At 36.7% G+C, this 9,521-nt stretch overlaps 2 protein-coding genes across 8 annotated transcripts in view; both read right to left on the bottom strand.

Annotated features, from left to right (window-relative positions):
- The window catches only part of trappc11 (trafficking protein particle complex subunit 11), a 973,608-nt gene that overhangs the window by 134,191 nt on the left and 829,896 nt on the right, over positions 1-9,521 (bottom strand). The window contains exon 31 of one of the 2 annotated variants that reach the window (XM_051928426.1): positions 2,087-2,102. The exons of the other annotated variant lie outside the window; for it this stretch is intronic. The gene's annotated coding sequence lies outside the window, so the exon portion shown is untranslated. Of the gene's footprint in view, positions 1-2,086; positions 2,103-9,521 lie in introns of those variants that run through there. 2 annotated transcript variants of the gene reach the window in all.
- Positions 1-9,521, bottom strand: part of stox2a (storkhead box 2a) — a 412,127-nt gene that overhangs the window by 95,109 nt on the left and 307,497 nt on the right. Inside the window, exon 1 of one of the 6 annotated variants that reach the window (XM_051928434.1) lies at positions 5,870-5,954. The exons of the other annotated variants lie outside the window; for them this stretch is intronic. The gene's annotated coding sequence lies outside the window, so the exon portion shown is untranslated. Of the gene's footprint in view, positions 1-5,869; positions 5,955-9,521 lie in introns of those variants that run through there. 6 annotated transcript variants of the gene reach the window in all.

The following is a 9,521-nucleotide window of genomic DNA, read 5'->3' on the forward strand; positions in this document are numbered from 1 at the left end:
TTCTCAGAACAATAGTTCAGTGGTTTCTCCGATTACCATGAAATACTTGTTTGGTGCTGTATTTGGTGTTTTTTTAGGTGTTTTTAGTGTACTGCTCACTGTACTATAGTTTATAAAAACTGATAACTGTCTTTAAAGCAAAGCTGATGTGTGAGCATTCTCGCATCATTTTAAGTTGATATTGAGCCTAACAAGATGAGGTTGGAGGAGGAAAAAAAACAATAGGTTGGTACAGTTTTGTAGTAGTTTTGTCATCTATTAGCTGATTCTATTGTATTTCTTGTGACATCTTTAAGAAATGATGTGCTTGTAGATGAACTCAAAGATAACACCTCCTGTGTATTTGTCTCAGCTGAAGAATTCATTCTAATCTAGAGTTCATCCTGCTTTACAGCTGATACTATTGAAATGCTGTGTGTTCTCTCTTGCTACTATAATACCCTTTTATTACCTTCTTACTAGCGGTGCTCCGATCAGGGTTTTTTAGGGCTGACATTGATCACTGATTTCATATTGTTAGAATTGGCCAATTACACTTTTTTATATATATATATATATATATATATATATATATATATATATATATATATACAGTATATTACATTGAGCTCCTACATATCCACTGGCATAACAGGCATGAGATAAAGTGTTGCTATATCAAATCTTCCAATACAAAATGTGGCCTTTTATTGTGTATTGTATGATATTATCACGTGACTGAAATGAAATAGAATGTGAAGCAAAAAAGTCTATAAAAATATGATGAATAAACTAAGGCTGTAATATGACAAACTGTCTGCATGTGGCAGAACTGATATTCACTGTCTGTGTAATATTGTAAAGGTGAAACTTGTTGGCACACAACATAGACATCACTGTTCGTGAAAGTGGGCTAGGACAGAAGGTAAACTGTTTTGCACAAACACCAGTGTTTGAAGTGGGCTGGTATTCACTAGTACACAGTACCGCCACTTCTTCCAGTTTCAACATAGAGCACCAGTACCTTTTCTTAGTGTACCAGTGAGTAACAGGACAATTTTTGATCAACTGTCAATGTATCACAACCTTCAAAGTTTTACCATAGTAAAACCATACCAAGTTCACATATATGTTTCCCTGGACTGTGACTGTTTAACCAATGCTCTTATCAATAATGAACACAGTACAATACCTTCTGTGTTATTAGTTTAGGCAGGTTTGTGTTTGTCTACTATTGGACATAGTTAAAACAGAAATCTAGGCAATTTCAATGTGCTCAAACATTTTCTTGCAGTGCAACTGAATGCTAGTTTGTTTTAAATGACACACGCTCTCCAGATTTTACTACTGAGGTCTGAGATTGAAGGTCTTCGAGTCCCAACCAATCTTGAGTACAAGGTCATCCTTCTCTCTGTTACTTTCTGAGAAAATAATTTAGTTTATATTACAAGGCAGTCTTTTCCTTAATTCCCTGCACTGCTATGTTGAATAATGTCCACTATATATAGTCAATGAGTTGTTCTACACATCATGTGATGTTGTTTCCCTTGTCTTTTACTACCATTTGTTAAAGTAGTCCACACTTGATTAAACACTAGTTTAAAGCAGAGTTTGTAAAAAGGATGTGACCCTGTGGTTAGGATGTAGCAGGTTGGATAATGGATGGATTTGTATTGATAAAAATATGTATTTAGCTGGCTAATGGACCAATACGCACACTGCTCCGCAAAATCACAAAAGTTACAGGTTACTTCTGGAGTCTGCTGGGTATTTGGTTACGATTTCATAATTTCAGGTTTGCTGTATTTTCTCTCTTACATTTTCACTTGCAAAAATTTTATTGGAGCATCTATTTTTGTAGTCACATTAGTGAAAACAAAAAAAAACACAAAAAAATTATACATATTAGAGCTGGGAAAGTTAACACATTAATTAACGCAGACTTGTGCTGGGCGGTATACCGGTTCATACCGAAAACCGTTTATTTTTTTTATAATATGGATTTTTCTTATACTGCAACACCGGTTTAAATTGCCTAAATGACGTTCGGAACGTGGCGCAGCGGGAAACTGTTCAAGTGGGGACCTTTTTCACTGCTACACCGCTAAACACAGATTTGTTGCACTAGGGCTCTTTTTCACTGCTACACCAGCAAATAGTGGGCGGTAGCATAGGTATGCCGCGCGGTGAAAATGGACAGAGAGCATTATGAAACTGATCTAAAAGTAAAGTAGAACATGATGAACAGAAGAACTTTTGCCGAAAAAAAGGAGTCACGTCCATCGCCTGGAGATACTTTAGTTTTAAAAGGTCAGATGTGTAAATACTGTTTCTATACTACTGGATAATACTGCAAGCCAAGTTGTACTTGTTTCTGTACTTGCTAGTGTATGTTTTGCTTGTATTCATCCTGCGATGTATAACGAAGATATTTTTAAAGTTCTGAACACTCCGTCGGCTAAGTTAATAACTAGTTTTAATTTCACAAAGACATTTATCGTGTGGTGATTGGTAATGTGGAGAAAGAAAAAGCGTAATGATTAACGACTGGGTCGGGGAACACTTAACACAAAGTATTTGATGTGCTGCATTAACTTGTGATGGGGTTTGAGAAAATCTAGTAAATTAAACATTGATTTTAGGATGAAGTTTAGTTTACAACATTCTACTTTAATTATAAAATAAACTATGAGAATAAAGTGGAAATGTCGACTTTAATCTTGACATAGTCAACATCGAATTTATTCTCGACATATAGTTTGTTTTTTTCCGTGTCCATATTTTTTTTTCTTCACAGTGGCCCTAATGCGCTTCCATAGGGCTATACCACAAACAGCATTATAAATGCAAGTTGCAGTTTTTATTATTTATGTATATAGCTTAGCTTGAAGCAAGGTCCATATTAATGCAGTTTGCCTAAATGATGGTACAGTTGGCAAGATGTCATCACCAAGTTGCACTTGTTTTATTTTATTTTAATTTGGTGAGTACTGTGTAATGCACCTGGGCTTGAAGCCTTGAAGTAATGGTGCAACTATCAGTAATACTATTATGTATTTTATTGTTGTTATTTATTAGTTTAAATATTATGCAGTTTAATGATGGTAAAATTGTTTAAAAAGTCACTTTAACGTGTCAGTGGACAGAGATTGTTAACATTAACAAAGTGTAGTTGGTTTACAAAAAATATTTACTATTTATTCCTTTTCTAAGACGTGTTCAGTGCAATCCAACTTTTGACAAACACCTCTGGATATTTTATTAAGTCTAAATGCTTCTTTGGATGGTTGAAAATATGCTGTCAAAATCATAGTTTAAGCTTTTGCAAAATTTGTTCAATTAAAAGGTTCTATATTTTGACTGCATCTGTCATGCAATGTGATTCCTTCTCTTTAGTGCCACCCCCTTGAAAACTATCACTTTATGAGGCCATGCAAACCTGTATTAATACTTGTGTGCACATTAAAATGTGTTTTTGTACGATGTACAATTCTCATAACAGTCTAATAGGTTATTCTTAGCCAGTCTACTGCAGTAATTGCAGTGGAAAATGTGGTTAACATCCACTCATGCATGGGGAAAAAAATACCGTCTAATACCGTGAAACCGGCAGAATTTAGAAAAATACCGTGATATAGAATTTTGGTCATACCGCCCACCTCTAACGCAGACAATTATTTTATCGCGCGTTAACGCAGTTTTTGTTATTATTTTGAAAGCCTCAGTCTCGCTAGCGATCGATAGAGTTCAGTGATCTTGTTACAACGCTTTTCGATACGCTTTTGCTAGAAGGAAAGTTAGATTTGTTGATTTGACCTCGATTCCCTGTGCGTGCATGAGTAGTGAAGAGCAAACAACTTCTAAAATGGCATGTAGAGAGATACCAAAGTGAATGCTCAAAGCAAAATAATCCGTGGATGACTTTTTTCATATTAATCGCTGAATCAGACTCTGATTTGTCGGACTCCAATTTTGCTGCAAGTGATCTGGAGATGTAGTTTGAAAACGAAAGTGAGGTACTGGCATCAGCTGTTCAGTCCCCAGCTGATTGTGGTACTGAACGCATTCGTGTAGCCGATACACCTTTGGCAGGGAGGACAGACACTTACAATGACAGGAGGTAAGAACCATATTGTGTCTTACTGCAACTGGCACCCCCGTGTACCTGTCTCACATAGACAGCCAGCCCACCGTGCATTCCTGCTGGCTGTTGAGCCACCACAAACTGCTAACAGGCACCGACAGAAGGCACAACAGGCAGCAAAAAACATTTTATGTTGATTTATGTGTGAAACCATTCCTTTGTGTGCTTTTCAGAAAACTGAGTTTTTTTGGAAAAAATATTAGCCCTCAAAGAGTTGCTACTGAACATAAAGTGTTTATGCTGCTCCCTGATTAAAGAAAATGTTTCTGCTGGTATCTGTTATAGTGTTTGCAAACCAAATACATCCAATACACTACTTTTAAGTTCATTATTGAATTTTGCGCATAACAATGTGATTGTTGTGATTGTCTGATTAAAAATTTTAATCACTGCCCAGCACTAATTAATATATATATATATAAACTTAGTTTAATGATTTATATGGTTACTAAATATCTAATTTAAAATACTGCTGTTAACTTGCTTTGCTGTATAGGATTTCAGAATAGGGGAGAACAATGGCATAGTTCCAATTCTAGTCCTAGCCTGGGGACTGTGAATTCTGTACACTATTCTTGTGTAAACATGGCTGGTCTGTGGTGAATTTTTTTCTCCTTTATCCCAAAATAGATAGATAGGTTAACTGGTAACTCTAAACAGGAACATTTCGAGTTTGCATGTGTGGGTGCTCAGACATGTCCTGTGTACCTGTTGCTGTTGGTTAAAGCTCACAATGACCCTGTAGTGGATTAAATGGGTTCACAAAATGGATGATGAATTGATGAAATTTAGAATGCATTACTACATATTTAAGACTTCCGTTTGTTGTTTTATTGTACACTTGACTTATTTGTGCATAATATTAAGTATTTACTTTCATGTTTATGTACCTCATCTTGTTCCATAAACTTTTATATCAATAGCAACACAAAGTAAAGTTGCAAGTTTTCCTTTAGACTTAAATGGAACTCTATACCCGAATTATAAATTGTAAAGAGTAGGAAAAAATGTATTGCCGCTTAAAGTACAGAAAGTCTTGTGTTTGACAGTTTCCTATTTATTTAAGAAAAAAGCAGTACTAGAATCACAAAAGAGCACTATTAAGCAAAGCAAATTAATGCCTTATTTCAAGCTTACTAGTGGAAATATTTTTTACAAAAACAGCAGCCTTACCAATTTAACACACTAAACACATATGCAATAAAAGGCAAGCAATTATCCATAAAACTGAGAAAACAGAAAATGAATGTTAAACAGCTGGTGTGTTTCTTAGTCAAATGGACATTGACCAGGTGAAAAGGCAGCTGTTGAATGCTTGTTTCATAGCAAAACAATTACTACAATAAATTATCATATATAAGGAAAGCTAAGATTTGCGTAGTTCTTTGTTAAGCATAGAATAATTATGAAAACTAGTTGAGGGAAAAAAGTCTTTAAAAAAAGGTTAAGGAATATGAAAGTATTTTCAAAATCACAAAGACAAACCAGGAAGCGCAGAGACTAGGTTAACGTGTTTTAGAAAGCAGACGGTTATATGTGCTAATTATGACCTTTTATTGCATAAACAGACACCCTGAAGCAACATGAAATTCTGTCTACACACAAATGCTTTGTATTCATGCAGTTTTCTTATGTCCAAGCACCTACAAATCCCTCCTCAGCTCCTGCCACCTTTTTATTTTGCATTCAGCCAATGCTCCAACGCAGCTGGTAATTAATACCAATGAAAAATAATACATTCAGTACCTTGGCCCTTTTTTGCAGGCTCCTTTTGCTTTATCTGAGGAGATAGAAAGACGCTTCGCTAGCTGCAGCCTTCAGACAAACTGAAGCATTCAGTCTGGGGTCTTACCCAGCATGCTCTGGTTTACACAAAGAAAACAGAGGTGTGACCAATCACATTGTGGCTCAGTACTTGCTTCTGCTGAAAGCTCCCTCCCTGTAATGCCCACTGACATACTAGCAATTGGGCAGCCTGCTAAACTTGTTGTTATAGCAACGCATCCCAATTGCTTTCTACAGGAGCCTGTTACACTAGTTTTTTTTTTTTTCCCTCCCCCGCCCCCCCCCCCCACTCTCCATTTGCAAAGCTAATTAAATATTAAACACTATTTCGTAGCATACAACCCACAGAACAAAATTCTTTGACATGTGTGGCAAAGTACATCTGATGAATAAAAACAGTGTAAGGAGGGTCAGGGCTTCTGACTGTTCAGCGACAAAATCAAAAGGCAATTTACAAGGAAAAACTTTCAAAGAGAAACAAAGCAATTTTGGAGTAACCTTAAATGAAACAGTGCCTTTAGTATTGCTAATTGTTTAAGGGTTTACAAACAACCTTCTCCTGAAATACTTCTAATTATGAATGAAGTGTTATCATCTTTGTTACCAAAATGCTAATACATGTTACTATCAGAGGCTGCTGGAAGTAGGGGGAGGAGTGGCACAATGTACAGCTGTGTTTTTATAGACCTAATGTGAGCTTAATTACTCAGGCTGTTCCTGCTTCAAAAGGAAACACTTGAGAAAGCACAGTGGTGATAAGGCCATGTTTAGTGCTTCCATACACAGTACACAAAACCTCCAAGAAAACGATGCACATTCCAAGTAATCAGTCTATTAACTAGGTGACATTACAGTACTATCGAGAAACACAAAAGGTATTTTGTGTAGCTCAATGTTTACAGATGAAAGTATATTATATATATACTGTATATATACACACACACACATATATACTAGACATTAAGCCTGTTACAATAACGGGTGCTAGAACAGTAGTGCATAAACATTAGTAGGAACAGTCTATATTAAATGGCAAGGGACCTTGACCTCATTCTGTTTCTTGTCTTAATTTTTTTTTGTCAAAAATATTTTTGCAAGAAGCCTAAAGTAAAATAATAATAAAAATAAAATAAAAACGTATATGACAATACAGTAAGTATAATTAATATTGCCTTAGTGTAAAAGTTTGTAACGATCTGTAATACACAATATCTGAAGAAGATATTTAGGAAAAATGTTCTATTTTTTTACCATTATACACAACATTTCTTGTAAATATTCTGTCTGAGTTTGGCAAAAGTTTGCCTTGTTCAGGACCATCTACAACCTTGACAACAACATTTTGAAAACTTCTAACTCTTCATAATGCAACATATAACTGACCGTGGCTGAATACTGGTTCTGGCAAGTAAATGCCATCTATTTGTTCGTATTTTTCTTTGTCTTTCAGCCTTTCTTTTGTTGATGTATACTTGCTGAGCTGACCGTTCTTCCAGGAAATGTTGCTTATATAGGATTTGATTGTCTGTGTCTTTTGTCCTACTTGACGTGTCCTTTTTTTTGGGTGGCATGTTGTTAGTAGATAGTCACAGTAATATAGACTTGTACGTCCGTAATATTTTCTGTTACAATAATACTGGCTTGTATGTGGCTGTAATATGCATCACTGTATTGTGTGCCTTTAATTTTCTCTCACAGTAATACTGGTTTGTATTCCCGTAAGTCTGACATCCTTGGAGTGAACACTTGCACAACTACAAACACTAATCCCACCTCTTTGGGGAAGCTGGTCTTCGTGTCTCAGTACCTGATTGGATTTTTCTTATGTTTTAGGTCTTACCTCATTTACCGAAATCTGATTGGATCTGCCGCGTGATATTTTATAGGTCCCGCCCTCTCTGTCTTGTGTGACGTGTCAGGTGGCCTTTGAAGCATCGCACTGTGCCCCGCGCATGCACACTTCACCAGAAGACACACACACACACAAACGGACACTGGACGCACACAGGGGTTTTATTAAAGATGATTTGATATATATATATATATATATATATATATATATGTATACATACATACATACATACATACACATACAGTTAGGTCCATAAATATTTGGACAGAGACAACTTTTTTCTAATTTTGGTTCTGTAAATTACCACAATGAATTTTAAATGAAACAACTCAGATGCAGTTGAAGTGCAGACTTTCAGCTTTAATTCAGTGGGGTGAACAAAACGATTGCATAAAAATGTGAGGCAACTAAAGCATTTTTTTTAACACAATCCCTTCATTTCAGGGGCTCAAAAGTAATTGGACAAATTAAATAACTGGAAATAAAATGTTCATTTCTAGTACTTGGTTGAAAACTCTTTGCTGGCAATGACAGCCTGAAGTCTTGAACTGATGGACATCACCATATGCTGGGTTTCCTCCTTTTTAATGCTCTTCCAGGCCTTTACTGCAGCGGCTTTCAGTTGCTGTTTGTTTGTGGGCCTTTCTGTCCAAAGTTTAGTCTTCAACAAGTGAAATGCATGCTCAATTGGGTTAAGATCAGGTGACTGACTTGGCCATTCAAGAATTTTCCACTTCTTTGCTTTAATAAACTCCTGGGTTGCTTTGGCTGTATGTTTTGGGTCATTGTCCATCTGTATCATGAAACACCCCCCAATCAATTTGACTGCATTTAGCTGGATTTGAGCAGACAGTATGTCTCTGAACACCTCAGAATTCATTCAGCTGCTTCTGTCCTGTGTCACATCATCAATAAACACTAGTGTCTCAGTGCCACTGGCAGCCATGCACGCCAAACCATCACACTGCCTCCACCGTGTTTTACAGATGATGTGGTATGCTTTGGATAATGAACTGTTCCACGCCTTCTCCATACTTGTTTCTTGCCATCATTCTGGTAGAGGTTGATCTTGGTTTCATCTGTCCAGAGAATGTTTTTCCAGAACTGTGCTGGGCTTTTTTAGATGTTCTTTAGCAAAGTCCAATCTAGTCTTTCTATTCTTGAGGCTTATGAGCGGCTTGCACCTTGCAGTGCACCCTCTGTATTTACTTTCATGCAGTCTTCTCTTTATGGTAGACTTGGATATCAATACGCCTACCCCCTGGAGAGTGTTGTTCACTTGGTTGGCTGTTGTGAAGGGGTTTCTCTTCACCATGGAAATGATTCTGCGATCATCCAACACTGTTGTCTTCCATGGACATCCAGGTCTTTTTGCATTGCTGAGTTCACCAGTGCTTGCTTTCTTTCTCAGGATGTACCAAACTGTAGATTTTGCCACTTGTAATATTGTAGCAATTTCTCGGATGGGTTTTTTCTGTTTTCGCAGCTTAAGGATGGCTTCTTTCACCTGCATGGAGAGCTCTTTTGACTGCATGTTGTCTGTTCACAGCAAAATCTTCCACATGCAAGCACCAAACCTCAAATCAACTCCAGGCCTTTTATCTGCTTAATTGATAATGACATAACGAAGGACTTGCCCACACCTGCCCATGAAATAGCCTTTGAGTCAATTGTCCAATTACTTTTGATCCCCTGAAATGAAGGGATTGTGTTAAAAATGCTTTAGTTACCTCACATTTTTATGCAATCGTTTTGTTCACC

This window comes from Erpetoichthys calabaricus, chromosome 5 (assembly GCF_900747795.2).
Source record: "Erpetoichthys calabaricus chromosome 5, fErpCal1.3, whole genome shotgun sequence".
Classification (NCBI taxonomy): domain Eukaryota; kingdom Metazoa; phylum Chordata; class Cladistia; order Polypteriformes; family Polypteridae; genus Erpetoichthys; species Erpetoichthys calabaricus.